This window comes from Lissotriton vulgaris, chromosome 2_1 (assembly GCF_964263255.1).
Source record: "Lissotriton vulgaris chromosome 2_1, aLisVul1.2, whole genome shotgun sequence".
Classification (NCBI taxonomy): Eukaryota; Metazoa; Chordata; class Amphibia; order Caudata; family Salamandridae; genus Lissotriton; species Lissotriton vulgaris.
Window position 1 is genome coordinate 1039230284 of NC_141687.1, and position 17479 is coordinate 1039247762.

Here is a 17479-nt window from a genome sequence, read left to right on the forward strand (position 1 = left end):
TAACATATCAGGGGCCCTTTCCGAGACAGTTGTTTAACTTACACCAGAGTCTTGCTGGGGTAGTCTAGCTTGTACCTTGAAAAAGGAATGCAATGAAGGGGTGGTTTTAAGTTTAGGGCTCATGCCCCTTTCCCTAGATGACACTGATAGCAGTGGGGCCGAGGGTTTAGAATGCTTCCCCTTCTGTTTCTGAGAAGTATGGACTGACACCTGTGTCAGACTTTTGATTGGGGTGGTGGTAGGAAGGGGGTGACCTAATTGCCTGGTTCGCAGACAATCCCCAACTTCAAGTTCGCTTCCCTCTGCTGAATGGATTCCCTCTCATCTGATTCCTCCGATCTTCCCCCTCCTTACCCTTGTCTGAATTGACAGGGGCTCGTGCACTATTCCTACTCCCCTGGGCACTTATCGGTGTCATGCACGCGTTCCCCTCTAGCCCGTGTCTCTCCTGGGGTGCAAAGGACTCCTTTACACCAGATCCGCCTTCACCTTCAGCTGCCTTATCTTGCTGACACTGGCGCTGGCATTGAGTTGCCTCTGCCCCGATGAAGCTAATAGCTCCCCAGAAGTAAATCCTCCCCGCTGCTCTCCTGCTCCACTTCATACTAGCGTCTGCCTCCACCCACAGTAGAGAGCCTTCTGGGGTCCTATCTTGTGCGACCCTCTGCAGTTGCCACTGCGTCTCACGGGCTCCTTGCATGGACGCCTCTCAGTGAAAAGACGGGTGAGTGTTTCCTTTTTCACTTTTGCCCAGTTCAGTGCCTCCTCTACTGTCACATGCCTTCTCTAAGCCTCCCCTGAAGTGGTGAAGTGGTAAAGTCACTAACAGTAGCCTCCTGACATCTTGCACACTGCATACCCCTAAAGCTGGCAAAGAGCTCTTTACCGGACCTGCTAGCCGGCCGCCATGTTCTGCCCTGTGGCCAATCGTGGACTTGGTCAGAAGGTCTTCACAGGGATGTTGAAATGCACCAGTGGTATTTTAAAAGCATCTGTATTAGCTAAGTCTCGGCAGATATGAAAGGGCTCTTTTGTTTGGTCTGACATCACCAATGTGATTGGCCAGTTAGGCCTTTTTGGTTCTTCTGGTAGCAATGTGGACGCTCCCACAGTATTTGTTGAAGAGGGTGTTGTCTGCATCCAACAAAAATTTAATTTGTCACATTTTCATTAAAGGGTGCAGCCTATTCTTTTTGTTTCTGCCAGTTCTGAATTTTACTACCTATTTTACCTGAGGGTTGAAAACCTCTCAAATATACTTGATAAATGCAGTAGAAGCTTTCCAGCAAGGTTTCATGTTCAATGTCTTCAGTAGGTGAGTGTTTATAGAATGATACATTGTTTCCCCTTATATAGTTTAGTAAGGCCTGTCTGGTTCTCACAGAAGATAGGATCGTAGAGTAGGATGGGGAAGTGTTAGAATGTTCTGTGGGTTGCACTGCTACATTGCAGGGTTCAAATTAGTGCATGAGCTCCAGTTTATGACTAAACTAAGATTAAAGCCATGCTTCCACAACATTGATTAAATATAAGTACCTGATGTTTTAATGTAACTCAGCTACTGGGTTTGGAGTCTGGCCTGCCAACTCTCAAGCTGAAATTTCTTGGTCAGATTATCTGCAGGTTGAATTTAAGGAATTCTTCCAAGAATGAAGAACTGAAACTAGGAGGAGAGTAAATCACTGCATTGTGCTGGGGAACTCTGCACAGAATAAGTAGACCTTGTGAACTAGAGCCGTACCACCTCCTCTCTTTGCCGCTCTGTTGTAGTAGAACATTGTGAGCCCTTCCAAAAAGGAGATTATTTAAAAAGGGAACTGAATTTTCACTGAACTATGATGTGGTAATCAATTTCAGACAGGTGTGCGCCCGCATGCTTAATGTTTCTGGAGCACCTCTGGGCAGTTCTCATTGTGTTTGGAGAGAGTTTGAGCAGCATGAAGTATTATGAGGGGGAAGTATGGTTTGGTCAGTTATGGAATTGTCTCAGAGTTAGAGTAGATGGATTTCACAGTAAAGGAGATCGACATTTAGCTATGACATGATCTCTTTTACTAGGTGGCATATCATCCATGCTGAGTGCAATCTGCACTTTATGAAGTCGATTAATAAAACTATTTGTGATGCCAGCATGCAGGCAGTTATCAGAGTCCGTGAACAGTTTATCACTGCTCCCATTGTAGCGGGCTGCACATTAGCAGGTGTAAACTGGAAATTGTTTTTAATACAAAAATGGAAAGTGAGCCATTTCTTGTGGCGGAGCTTTATGGTTTGATCAAAGATAGCACCAAGGTTACAGACTAGAGCAGAAGAATGAAAGAAGGAAAGAAAAGGACAGATGACTAGGGCTCTGAATTTTAGCCTTGATTGAATAGTTCCATCTTATTTTCACATTGGTGCAGGTGGATTTGTACCACTCAGGTTTTAACATCCTGAACAATGTTTCCCAGGCTGATAGTTTAGTTTACTAAGTCTGTGAGTCATCGGTGTCAGAATGGGGAAGGATCTGGTCTGAAGTGTAGAGATTACTGGAAAAAGTGTATCTAAATAATTGTGAAAGAGAATTGGATAAAGTGGTAATTCATGTGATATTCCAGAAAATGGAGTAACTGAGATGGAGAAGTGTCTAATTTTAACATGGTACAAAATATCAGACAGAAAGCGTTCGAAGCAGCCAAGCTACAAAGCTTTCAAGGACCTTGTGTAGAAGATGGTGGACACATCAAGAAGGTAAAGGGGTGATAAAATCTCACTATGAGGTATCTTTGGGGCATCACTCCAAACATTGAAAAAAAAGCCATCTAAGTTTTATTGCTATGAAAGATTTGAGATTATAAGCAAATGATTTCTCCATGTGAGACTGTAGTTACAACAACGTAGCCTTTTCAATCAGCTTGGCCAATATCAGAAGGTTGGCAATCAGACAGCAGAGTCCTCAATCTTGTAAGGCTGCTTTTCGGCTTTTTAAAAGTGGCAAGTTAATGAAATATATCAAGGAATATGGAAATGGCTTAAGAGCACAGGTGTTGATAATGTATTTGAACAGTGTTGCGAATAATGTGGCACTTTTTTGATGATATTTGTGGAAATACCTTTTGCGAGGGGCACTGAGAGTTTGGATTACTACAGCTGTGCTAATACCCATTATTCAGATATTGGGACAACATTAAAATGGAGACTGGTGGACCGTTACTGCTTGTCTGTCACACTGAAGCCAACTCTTTCTTTCCTATTTTGACAGAAAATGAGCAGAGAAATTATTACTAAGAGACTTGGAATAGGAGATATTGCATGATGCTGATTCAGAATTATTGAGAGTATTGATCATACAGAGGAGAGCTTTTTTTAAATTCCATTTCCACATACTGACTCGTGGGTATTGAAGTCTGCAGTGTCATGAGACTTAAACGATTGGCAATCCTACTTCATCATAAGTTAGGACTGTATATGGGCTTTGTGATACAGAGCTGCAGTTTGTCTGCTAGTTTATCAGCAGGAAGGATATTGCATCAAACTAGAACATTCCCTCATAAAAATGTGCCTTTTAGCCAAAGCTTGAGGTTTGCAAGGGATTCTAAGTATAAAAACCTCATGAAATCCATTCAAGTCACACATCCCTGGTTTCACCTGAGTGTGTAGTTGGAAAAATGTCTGGTTTAGTAGGCTTTCTTGTGTGGTGGCCGAGCCCAGGGGGCGTGGCTTGGATGCCGGAGGGACTGGCAGCATGAGCCCGGAGCTCCGCGCCTGATCCCCGCTAAAATCCTGAAAATAAGAGCGATATCCCGCGCGCTGACAAACATCAGAATGGTGGCGGCACCCCAGGAGCCATAGGAAACACGTCTTCAGCGGTGTACTGGCTCGGACGAGGGGACGATTGGACTTGAGGACGGAGTGGCCCAAAATGGCGGAGGAGACTGCGGCTGGAGATCGGAGATACTGACGATCAGCACTGCACGGTACAATCAAAGGAACATTGGCGGGGGATGATGCGGAGGCAATCGCGGCAACCCTGGCTATGGCTGTGACGAAGGCTGTTGCTTGATACTCTGGTGGTGGGGGCCACTTCAGCTGCCGGCTGGCCGACACGGAGCCCTGCAAAATGGCGGCCACTCTACGTACCGGCCACTGAGGAGGCTGCCGGAGGCCGAGGAAGGGGAGAGAGGCTGCGAGTCATTGTGGCGACGGCTTGTCCTCACTGCCGCTTGGCCGAGGGAGGAGCGGCTCGTCTGCCCTGCACGGTGTGCGCACCCTCGGGCTCGGGGGACGGAGCGCTATACGGCTAAGAGCGGCCAGGAGAGGGAGCGGACTATCGGTGAGAGCGGAGCGGAGAGCGCTGAATGACTTCAGGTTCTGTGAGGGGCCAGCTGCACTGGACTAGTAGTCTGCTCTGCAGAGCGGTACGGGTTGAGTCTGTTGTGGGGAGCGGTGGCGGAACCCATCGGCTACTTTGCTGCGGTAAGTCGGGAGAGCGACGGCGCAGCGCCCTGAGACTGCAAAGGTGCGGGGACCAGGTTGGGCTGTAGAGGGCTCCCGGGACCCAGTGGACTCCGGAGACGAGTGGGCTGAAAGGTCCAGAGGCAGAAAGACCCCGTGAGTGCACGTTGGCCGTGGCCGATCTGTGGCCCTCGCCCTGAGCTACGCTGCCGGTGCTCGCTATATACTGGGTGAGGCCGTCGTGCGGGACGCTCCCCGCAGGTGCTCGACACTGCGTGAGCTGCGCTGACAGGATCATCGCTCTGGACGCGCCCCGGAGTGGCGAGTAAAGCACCACAGCGGCCTGGTATCGATAGGCATTGGGGGCCTGTGGGAGATATCGACGGTGCGTCCTGGCAAGCTTGGGCGCTGCGACCGGCGGCACAACGATTATTGGGACACACCCCTGACCTGAGGAGGCGAACGAGGGGAGCAGAGGCGAGGAGTGAGAGGAACTGGGGGATCCTCCGTGCCCTTACGCGGCTGCTACCTGGTGGGTTTCTGAGGTGCTGGATGACGAGCCAGGGCTGGCCATGTCCTTCTGTGGAGCGCCACGCGACCCTAGCCCCTGAGTGATGTGAGGTCTTAGAGCTGGGGATGGAGGCGATTGTGCACCGGGAGGCTACTGAGGCATCTATACTGACTAGACTCTACGCGCTGGTCTATTGGGAGCGCTGTAACTGCTCTGGGGTTCAGGCTTGAGAAGACATCGGTCCTGGGAGAGCCCCTGTTGTGCACTCCCCCTCTGTGTGGGGCCCCTGAAGCTGCAGTGTGGCACGACCGGCTGGCGCAGTGGCATGATGGGGAAGCCCAAGGGGAAGCTGGAGGGAGCCGCCAGCTCCGAAACACCGGAGGGCACCATGCCAGGACCTGCAGATTTGCAGCAACTCCAAGATCGCATTCTGGAGGCCATTGCGGCAACGATAGAAGCTTTGCAGCAGGATATTGCACAGGTGGCAACAGGGTTGGGGCTCCTGCGCGTGGACCATGCCAAACTTAAAGACAGAGTCAAAGGCACGGAGGATGCCCTGCAGGAGCTGGTCCCGGCTCATAAGTCGGTGGAGATGAAGCTGGCGGACGCACTTGACCGGATACAGGCGCTGGAACGACGGGCAGAGGATGCCGAAAATCGCAGCAGCTGCAACAACGTCCGTTTAGTGGGTCTGCCGAAGAAAAAGGAAGGTGGGGACATGGTTGGATACTTGGACTTGGTTTCGATCAGAAGTGGCGCCGGAGGGTCTCTCACCTTTCTTCACACTTGAGCGGGTGCACCGAGTCCCGGCTAGGCCTCCCAAACCGGGCCAGCCGCCCGACCAGTAGTAATTAAGTTGTTGCACTATAAGGACAGAGACTTGCTGCTTTAGAGGGCCAGGGACGCGGTCCATTTCAAGTGGACAATAGCAAAGTGATGCTGTTCCCTGACTATACTTTTGAGACCCAGAGACTGGGTGCTTCCTTCTTATCCATTAAACGAGAACTGAGAGCCGAAGGCATTCAATACTCTCTACTCTTCCCGGCCAAGCTCAGAGTGGTAGTAGATGGCAAGACACTCTTTTTCCCCACATCGGCGGATGCCTGGGCATGGTGGGAAACTTAAAAGGTAGGAACGGATGGAGCAAAATTCAGGGAGGAAGAGGAGCGACGCCGGCTACCGGTGCGGAAGTCGCAGAGGCTCCGCAGGCGCCGACAAGGATCCAGAAAACCCACGGGGTCTCAGACGGATGAGGAGAGGAGGGCGGCGTTGCAGGTAGGGGTAGACCTGTCAGGGACTGTTGCAACTCAGTCACGCCAGGGTACTGACTCAAAAGACCACGCCACGGGCTCGGAAACGGACCAGTCAGAAGTTAATGGCGCTAAGGGCCCGATAGTGACGCAACAGACGTCGGAGGAAATTTTTGAAGCCTGACACAGAAGCTGACTGAGGTGGACACTTGTGGTAACTGGGGGGGCCTCTGCCTAGCAATGCAGAAACATATAGCAAAACGGATTGGATTTCCGCATGTGTTAATGAGGGGATTGTGGGGCGGGGGAATGGGACTGTGATAGCCGCCTTCGGGATCGAGTTACACCCTATCGGCCCATAAGGCTGCCGCAGTGTCGACTGTGGAATAGGTGGGAAGTTGGGTTGTTTTTCTGAGTTTGGATGGGAGCTGATACTGCGAAATTGGGTCCTATTCTGGGGGGGAGGGAGCTGAGGGTAGTTGGGGATGTTCTCCGATGGACTTCATTTGGTTTTGTTCAGGGCGGGGAATGTATGGAGGGGGAGGAAGTTAACCTGAAGTTCTGTTGGGAGGGTACCACCACTTACGCTGAGGCACGGAACTGTGCTACACTGTTTCAGTTACTATGGGACTATGGCTAATTTTGGTACATTGAGATGTATAACCTGGAATGTGAGGGGGCTGCATACCATCGCGAGAAGGCTTAAGGTTCACGCTTACCTGGTTCGTAGGGGGGTCCATATTGCGTTGCTGCAGGAAACAGGAGGGTATTGCGCTGCAGCGCAGGTGGAGAGGGCAATTGTTTAACACCACGTACTCTGCATTCGCAAGGGGTGCGTTGATCTGGATCAGGGCGGGCACTCCTTTCCAGGTGGTCAGGCACGTAATAGACCCTGAGGGCAGATATGTGGCTGTCGAGGGCAAACTTAAGGGCCGAGATATAGCTCTATGTAGCGTGTACGCACCCAACATTGACCAGTTGTCTTACTTGACGAGACTTTTTGGAGCACTTGCAAACTACTTAGCGGGCCCTATCATGATGGGCGGGGACTATAACTCGGTGATGGACGTTACATTAGATAGATCCCACCCACCGCTAGGAGACTCCCCAGTGCACCGACTTGCGAAGGGCAGGCTCGACTGGCAGGAGAGGTGGGGATTGGCGGACGCTTGGCGCGCGAAACACCCGACTGGGAGACACTACTCGTATTACTCTAGCTTGCACAACCTCCATGTCCGACTCGATGCGATATTGTGCTCCCCACTTGTGCTGTCTGCTGTGGCGCGCACCGAGTACCTCACCCACACATTATCTGACCATAACCCCATGCTGCTGACGCTGGACTGGATGACTGAGATCTCGCGGGTCCCTACATGGCAACTGCGACCTGACACATTAGCGACCCACTGTTTTGAGCGGCGCTTGAAGAGGGGATCACTCATTATTTTGCTAAAAATGATGGCACCACTGCATCCAGGGCGATGGAATGGAATGCCTTCAAGGCTGTTGTTCGGGGACAGTGTATAGGGATATACTCAGGAGCACGTAAGGTCCCATTAGATGACCTTGATAAGGCGGAGAGGAAATTGCGAGACGCAGAAGTGGCACGACCAAGCCACCCTGAGCTCCAGGATGTTGTTAGTGCGGCTAGGGAAGCAGTAGCGGGTGAGGTGGAGTGCCTCTGTAGCTTCGACCACAAGGCCTACCTGCTGAGAGCACACGCTGAGGGGGACAAAGCTGGGACACTGCTAGCATGGTTGGCTAACCCCGCCAAGTGCAGCTCCCTGATCCTGGCCCTGAAGGGGAGGGAGGACGCTCACTCTGCACCCAGATGGAGATACTGAACAGCTTCCAAACATACTATGAGACCCTTTATAGGAGCGCGTTAGAGGGATGGGAGTGCAATATTGACACCTTCCTTGAGGGGCTACAATTGCCACAATTGGAACAAGAGCAGGCGGAAACCCTGGGCAGAGATATTGACTTGGGGGAGATCAGGAGTGCTGTGAAGCGGATGGCTCGTAACAAAACTCCGGGCTTAGATGGCTTGCCCATAGAATTTTACAGTAAATACTTGGAACTGCTCGCTCCGCGACTCCAAACAGTGTATAACGAGGCCAAGATCAATGGCCGATTGCCCCAGTCCATGTGCGAAGCACTAGTGATTCCCTTGCTGAAACCAGGGAGGGAGAGCCACAGCCCAGCTTCCTATCGGCCACTATCTATGCTGACCACGGACTACAAAATCCTAAGTACCATACTGGCGGCCTGTTTCAGCACATGCCTGGATTGGTCCACAAAGACCAGTCCGGATTTATCCCCATGCGCAATACTACAATAAATATTCGGAGACTTATACGCCTGCTCGACGACCCACTGCCTCGAGCACAGACGCCCTTGGTGTTATCAATAGATATTGAGAAAGCGTTCGATAGTTTGGAGTGGGAGTACCTGTACAAGGTCATGCAACGCTTTGGCCTTGGCGACGGCTACATCCACTGGACGAGAGTGCTGTACACATCGGTGGTGGTGAGAGTACGGGTGGGCTCCCTCATATCGCACCAATATCCGGTGGGCCGCGGTACTCGACAGGGTTGCTCCCCGTCCCCCCTGCTGTTCGCCCTGGCAAAAGAACCCTTTGCGGCTGAGACCAGGATGGGAAAACACTATAAGGGTATAGTCAGCAGAGGGGGCCCACAGTTTATCTCTGTGTACGCAGATGACCTCCTGTTGTTCCTTGAGGATGCGGAAGAAGCACTGGAGGGCGCGGAGAGACTTCTCTCGCTATTTGGCAGGCTCTCTGGTTTGAAGGTTAATTGGTCCAAGACCTGCCTATTCCCTCTGCGACAGGGAGAGACACAACCCGCCAACCGCTCACTACTCAATTGGGAGCCCACCTGCCTAAAATATCTGGGGGTGTACGTGTACCACATGGCAGCGTATAAGTTGGAGGCAATGTGGACCGATGTATGTAAGCGCTGAAGGGAAGCATGTCTTTTTGGGCGACCCTCACACTGTCGGTAACCGGGCAAATCTCTTTATTAAAAATGATTGCTTTGCCGCGCCTTCTCTATTACTAACATACGCTGCCTGTGTGGATACCCGGATCCGTCTTCCGACAACTGAAGTCGCAACTGACATTGTTTCTCTGGGGCACGAGCAGGCGCAGAATAGCATTAACTAAGCTTACTCGCCCGAAGGACGAGGGTGGCCTACCGGTCCCGGACTTCGAGCTTTATTATCTAGCGGCACAGTTGCAGATCTTCACGCAGGAGGTGGCAAGGGTGTTCCGAGGTCCAGAGCACGAGAGGGATGGAGGCACCCCGCGCCATGTCTTGGCTTATATCACCTTGCAGCAGAAGCTCACCCTCAGAGATTTGTCTCCGGAGGAGCAGACGTTCAGGCTCTGCTGGAACCGCTTGCAGCGTCGGGCGGGCGTGCGTCATCCGTACGCACCTGAGATACCGCTGGGAATGGTGACGGCGCTCCCCCACAGTGGGGACTGGTCGCACTTACAGGTCTGGGAGGACGCGGGGCTGCAAATGCTTGGCGACCTGTACGACGATGGGGTGCTAATACCGTACCAAACTTTACAAGACCGTTTCGACCTGCCGAGGGGGGGGCTACTTGCTGCACGCCGCGATGACCGGGGCCATGCAGGCGCACTGGAAAGAAGGGCTTCTGGAACCCGCAACGTCCATGGCCTGCCAATATACCATGATGGGAGCCGGCACTTATAAGGCGGTAACATGCCTCTACTCCAGGGTGCTGCGGGAGACTTTGCAGCCCTTGACGGTATTGAAAGCTAAATGGGAATTAGACCTACTTATAGAGATCCCCGACACAACTTGGCTGCAGATAGTGCAGCGAGCACGGAAGAGCACGAGAAACGCACGCTTCCAATTAATACACTTGTATGTCCTCCATAGAGCCTATCTAACACCTGGTAAAATTGGGAAATATTTTGGAGTGGCTGACGCGGCGTGCCCCAAATGCACTGCGAGGGGAGCGGAACTGGGCCACATGCTGTGGGACTGCCCTCACCAGCGAGACTACTGGCAGGAGATTGGCGAGACACTAAACGAAGTAACAGACAGAGGGTTACAATACAATAAGGCTATTAGTATATTGCACTGGTTCCCTCACACGCCCAAAAATAAGATCACAAGCAAATTTATTGATATGGGCCTCCTCTTGGCGAAAAGGGAAATAACGAGGATTTGGAAATCAAGAACGGGCACCACACACAGGCGGTGGGTCAATGAGTTCCTGAAATGGGCAGCAAGTGAAAGTACACTCCGATATCAACTGGCTCGCCGTAAATCAGCCAACAAAGCAGTGGATGCAGCAGCTGCGTGGGAAGCGCTAGTACAGGCCTTGCGAGACAGCACGTCGCTAGAAGAGGAGGGTACCCCTAACTTAGACGCTGATGCTCCCAAAATCACACCGGGCACATCTCTTATCTAGATACTCATTCACTCCTGACTGTACTCATAGATACAGACTAACCGAGAGCTCAGGCGTAGGTGGAGGGACTTGTGGGGGGGTGGGAGGGGAGCTGGGTCGTAACGAAGATGCGGGGGGGTTCAGGGGGAGAGAAAAATAAAAGCGGACTAGTGAATTCCTTGCGAGACAGCTGAAACTGTTAATGCGTTAATGGGATTGGTGTTTTATTGCTTGACGCCGCCCGACCTCCAGGTTGTGGGCTTAAAGGCCGTGTACGAAGGTAAACGAACGATGATGGGCGTTTGCGTCAGGGGAGCAGTGCCTATATAAATGTACTCTGTATCTCATAAGTCTGCAATAAAAAACTGTTTAAAAAAAAAAAAGTGGTGGCCGAGCCCAGTGCATAATCCAAAGCAACCCACCTTGTGAAGTTTACAAGGGGTTCTGGGTAAAAAAAAAAAACATGTGCGATTGATGTGAGTCATGCTGCCTAGTACGCCCTTGGGTGTCTAGTTTTCAGAAATGTCTGGGTCTGGCAAGTTTCCCTGGGTGCCAACCTGAGCTAGGCTCAAACATCTACAGCTACTCACATTTAAAAAAAAGGTTGGTTCCGAGTGGAAACATTTGATCTGCCAATGTTGCATTTTGGGTCCTTTCCAGCCACAGGCACTAGACCCACCCACACATGTGAGGTACTGTTTTTATTGCGAGACATGTGGAAACTCTGGGTGATAGGAACTTTTGTGAATCCCCGAAACTTCTCAAACTTCCCTTGACAGAAAAGTAAGAAAATATGTGTTTTAGCCACTGTTTGAGTTCTGCAAGGGCTTTTGGGTAAAAGAACCTCACGAGAACTACACAAGTCACACCACCTTGGACTTCCATGGATTTCTAGTTTTTGGAAATGTCTGGGTTTGGTAGGTTTCTCTGCGTGATAGCCAGCCCCAAGTCCAGGCCCAAAATCAACGGTAAAAGGTTTTTGAATGAAAAACTTTGATCTGTCCATGTTGCGTTTTGAACCGTTTCCTCTCCCAGGCGCTAGGTCGATTCATACAAATGGGGTACCAGTATTTATCCAGGACGTGTGGAAATGCAGGATAGCAGAGCATTTGTTATTACCAATTGGATTTCTCTGTATTTCTGACTTCCAAGTGTAAGCCAGTAGGAAAAAAAGATGACATTTAGCAAAATGCCCTTTCAATCACATGATAGTATAGGTAACCACAAACTTAGGTGCACAAAAAACCCATGTCTCTAAACTCAGTATCTTGTGTACATTTCAGAAATAGAATTCCCGTCATACCTATTTCTTTGTCTTTATATTTTACGACATAATTTGTTCCATACTCGGCACCGACATCATTGTGAGATGCGGCTCAGTTGTTGTCTCTGGGTTTATCTTGTGTTTTTGAAGAACCTACAAACCCTGTATATCTCTCCAATTAGACGTGTGGATTGGATGTAATGGTATATTGCTTTTGTAAACCAGCCATCGCAGCAAGAAGTTACAGATGGAAATGTTTTCAAACAGGGCTCAATTTTCCTACTCATTTTCATTTTTTTTTTATTTCAACATTAGTTTGTTTCGAAAAATCTCGAGGGGTCTATACAAGTGACCCCTTGCTGAATTCTCAATTGTGTCCAATTTTCAGAAATGTTTAGCTTTCTGGTATCACCCATGGGTATTATGTCTGTTTCCACCAAAACTGCAAGTAAGTTGAAACCACACAAATTTGGAAAAATTACTACCTCTTAGAAAAATGCCAATACTTTGGTAAAAAAAACATTATTTGATTCTGCTCTGCTTATTCCTGAAAGCTGGAAAGATGTGATACTAACACAGTAAACCTTTGGTTGGTGCCATTTTTAGAAAACAAAAATACTCTTTCTTGCAGAGCACTTTTATCCCATGTTTTGACAAAAACACAAACTTTTGATATTTTAAAGGTTATTTTTTTAATTCCCTCTAGGGGAATCTACAAACCTTAGCTACCTTTAGTATTCCCAGGATGTTGAAAAAAAGACACAAATTTGGTCTGAATACCTTATATGGAAAAATGTTATGGAGCCATAAGCACAAAGTGCTCCAAATATAAAGGGGCTCAGCACTAAGATGAAAGATCACAAGCAGTTAGGGGCTAATATTTCAAAGGAATATTTCCCCATTGTCAAAAGGGTTATTTTGGCAGATTATTAATTATCAATGCGTCATGTTTTTCTTGACGCATTAGTGGATGGCATAATAAGTGCTGCAGTCCACAGGTGACATTTAACTTTCCATGCCATGGGTGTAGTTTCTAGATCATATAATATAGCCCTACAGGATAGTTTAAAGGGTCAGTCAAGGATTAGCCAATCTATACATGTGTTAGAGTTCAGAACATGTACACTGGGCACTGGACAGAAGTATATCAGGGCAGAGTCTAAATCACAGCAATACAATTCAGCAGACAATGGGGGCAGCCATGCAAAAAGGGTAGTCTCCCCCAGAAGACATATTGAACAGCGTGGTTTTAATTCTTACACATTGCAGAAACTCAGTATGAAGTCCCTTTATAAAATACCGGTGAGTCACAAAACAAAGAAATCCAGTTCTATCAATGCTGTTCCATTCCCACTGTGGAATGGCTTTGAGGTCCTTAACTGTTGGCAGAGAATGACAAACAGCAGAATCACCCAATAATTTTTTACGGTTACCACAAAAACTCTGTCAACCCAATGCCATATTGTCTCCAATATGCTGCCTCACTTACAGTAGCTGGTTTCTCTGAATGAACATTCCCTTGTACAGTTCAGGCTCCTTCATCCTCTTCCCAGATTTTGTCTCAAGCTAAGGCCTCAAGTGTGTGTGTGTCTGTGTGTGTGTGTCTGCGTGTGTGTGTGTGTAGAGCTGCTGGAGCAGCATGGTCTTCAACTTCTGCAGTGCATCAGAAGGTAATATTAGAACATGGGCTAGCTGTTCACAATAGGCAGAGAATGGGGTGGGCCTCCTCTTGTCTACTCATGTTCTGCCTATCATAACGACCATAGTGTTGTCAACAAAAGGCCTCACACAATTCTAACCAGTACCAGGATGCTTCAAAATTAAGATTTTGTTCTCATGCGATTGCCACAATGACAGGGTAAGGAAACCCATCACCCTGACCTCCTGGAGCTCATATCATGTAGTACAAATCAGTGGTCCTTGGTGGGAGTTGGGAGCATCAGCTCGAACATGAGCCCCCTACAACTATCCCATGTCACAGCAAAGGAGAGGCCCTGCCCCGGTAGCTGCATAGGACAGGGCCACCTGAATGGCGGCTGTGAAAAAAACAGCCCACCTAGCATGGCTGACAGAACCACAAGTGCAAGCACGCCTTGTACAAGAACCACTCACAGGTAAAAACAGTAGGTATGGAGGTGAGTGGTGGGTTTAAAAGAGTTGAGGAGAAGAAAATGCATTCAAAAGCACACAGAAGGGGCATGGCCAAGATGGCGGTGGAGGAGGATGAGGCTCACATGTCTCCCCCACCCGATTCCACCTGAAAAGTGCCACGAGGGTCTTGTGGCCGGCACCACTTCACAACATAGCAAGATGGTGTCCCACTGGGAGGGCACCGGATGTTGGGGGGCCAGGACAAACCAGCAACAGCACCAATGGCTCCTAAGATTCCTGCACTGGTGAGCCCCACAAAAGCTAAGAAGGCAGCCTCAGACTGCACTCATCGATATTACTGGCCCTGCAGGGTTGATGCGATCCAAAGCTCCAGCGATTGCTCACTGTTCCCTCCAGTCTCCACGCAGCCCACAATTGTGGATGGTCTGAAACGCCGTTGCCAGTGGCAGCCGGGAGATCGACAATAGCCAGATTCTGAGGCTGGATAACCCACAAATGCCAAGACCTGCCTGGAGATCTCACGGAGGTTTAACCCACCGCAACAATTCACAGGTAGCTGGGCCCAATTCTTCACATCACCATCTGCCCCTGAAGGTTAACACAGCGGCCCTTGGTGCCTCCCGCCCTGCACTTATTGTGGCCTTACCTGATAACCTGCCTGTGCCAACTCCGGAATCAGCCCCTGCAGTAGAGGCACAGTTGATGCGAGCTGCAGTCTGGGAGAGATTGCTGAGATCTTTAGCTGTATGACGCTCTCTACAATGGCACAAGTGGCTGTAGGTTGCAGGCTTTCAATCCTGCACCATTCAGGTCATGGACGACTGGGGGGTCTGCAAGCAAACGCTGGACCAGCCCTCCTGACTTCACTGAAACACCCGCTATAGCTGGTCATATTCCAGAGGAGCCAGTAAGATCAGCTGTTCAGACCTACTAGACTTACCCACCCTTAAACTGTGTGATCACCATCAGCCCATAGTAGAGTGAAACCCTGTCAATAGCCGCATCTCCTGGAAGTGACCTTGGCTCCTCTAGCCCCCGAGGCTTTCACTTGCTGGCAGACCCGGCTGCTGCACCCATCTCGACCTTGCAAGGGACATCCATCATTGAACCTCCTCTCTATTCCTTGGTGAGGGTCCTTTTCGGCTCATCTCCGTTTGGATTTACTCTGCATAAGGGCTTTGACCTGCTACAGGCTGCATAATGGAGACATCCCTTAGCTCCCAATACAGGGCCTGTTAAACTCCCATCCATCCTAGACTTAAGTCTTGGCACTGCCCCAAGGCTCACATTCACCTGCGAAGCCTCGTCTGCGTCCTCCTTGATACCTGACTTCACTTCGCACCACATCACATGACACAACACTATGCTTCCCAGGTGAGCTCCTCATTGATCTCACTTTTACGTATAACCAGCAAAAGGGACTGATTTCTAGGCCACCTACATTTGAATTCGCAACCAGCCTGCCTCCGCCCTGGCCTCCTCGCTCTTCCCTCACAATGGCATCATCCAAGAACAAGAGGGGCTAGTCCGTAAGGGAAATGCTCACCCTCTCCACACCTGCGCAAGTCAAGGATTTTGCAACTAGCTCCCAACCCCTCACCCACTCTGCACCTGGAGGTGCACCTAACTCTGACCAGGCTCCGATAAATAGGGGATTCTTGGCTTCTCTCTGGGACTCATTGAAGACAAATCTCCAGGCCCTCAAAAAAGATATTTCACAAGAACTACATGACCTGCGACAAGACTTTTCCTTTGTGGGAGATCATGTTTCTACACTGGAAGATCATGAAACCTAATGGGGGAGGAGTTAGAGATGCTCCGCCAAAAAATCTCATTCCTCCATGATCAGCACAATGACCGAAGGGCCCAAACAAACGCCTTTGAATGCAAATTCTGCAGCAAAAATATTTTACTCAGGTGGGCCCCCACAGGAGTGGAGATATCAAACATTAAAGGATACACCCAGGTGCTCTGCCCCTCTATCCAACAATCCAGTGTCCACTGAGTGGGCTGGCCCAGGCGCTCTGTAGCCAGGCCATCAGACATCCTAGCTTGTGTCCAGGTCATCCAAATAAAAGAGGATATTCTGAAATCTGCCAGGTCTAAACAACACATCAGTTTTGGAGGTCACGCAATAGGCCTCCACTAAGACATCTCCCTCCTTACCCTGCAATGCGGTAAGGAGTTCAAACCAGTGACAGATTTCCTTCACTCCAAAGAGGTGTCCTATGGTTGAGGACACCCTTTCATACTGATCTTTCAATGGGTCAGCTCCTCAAGCTTAGATCACTGAAGGAGGCCCGATGTGTCCTGGGATGATCTGTTGAGAACGCCTCCCCCACTAACACTGGCTCCCGCCATGGCTCCCCAAATCGTAGTGGGGGAAGCCCAATGAGACTTGATTCTTGTGAAGATAGAGACACTATCCAATTCAAATAATATCAAGGCACAGCTTACCTTAATTACCAGGTCTACAATTGCTGCTACCATCTGACTTACTGCCTCCCAAAAGGAATTTAATGTTGGGCACTCAACAAACATGTGTTTGTCATGTGCATCTGCCTCTCCACATTTCTTGCATCACAGCTGCCTGGCCGTAAATTTGGCGAGCTTGCCTGCCGATCAGTAAGCCCTGTAGAGAGTAAACCAATGATTCCTTTTAAGTAGCGCAGCTCTAACTGTTAAGTAAAGTAGATTCAGAGATACTCACCATAATTGTCCATTAATTATTCCTGGTAAGTCCTTTTCTCAGTGTTGGTGCAGGGGACTCATCTTCTCTTCTAATGCTGTGATGATAGTTCAATACCACTTGGAGATTTCCTTTTTCAGTTGTTGCTTGTACTCAATTCACACAAAGAAAGCCTTCAGAACTGAGCCCACCGCTTCTAACAGATTTTGCGATACCCACCAGGAAGTCAGCTGCAGGTTTTAAATTTGGAGACTCACCCATTTCAAGGATCAAAAATCTCTTGCCAAGAGATCAGAGCTTACCCTCTTCTAAAATCTCCCCAGGTGAGAAAATTCCCCCCTCAAGAGGATGGCTCAGGTTATTCTCAAGCCAGTCAGATGTACTTGGAGAATCCCAAATTGGTGCAGGATGTGCACAATAATGGATTCCCAAAAACGTTCCTCAAATACACCCAGACCCTTATTGCTGACAAAAGTATATTCGACATGACCCACGTAAAGAATTTTGGATCTTCAAATTTAAACAGGAAGCTGTCCAAACCTATGTTTTATAACATGGCTCTGAAGTGCTAACCCATGTAAGAGTTATCCAATTCACCAGCCAGGGACCTGAAGTTCTTGAATTGAAAAGCATAGTAATACACCATAAAATCTGGGAGGGCAAGTCCTCCTTACTTCACCTCCCTCCTCAGTTTTTCAAAGCAATCCTAGGCTCCTGGGATCCCCATATGAAACTACTAACCTTTCCCTGTAATCTTTAGAAAACCTTGGTTG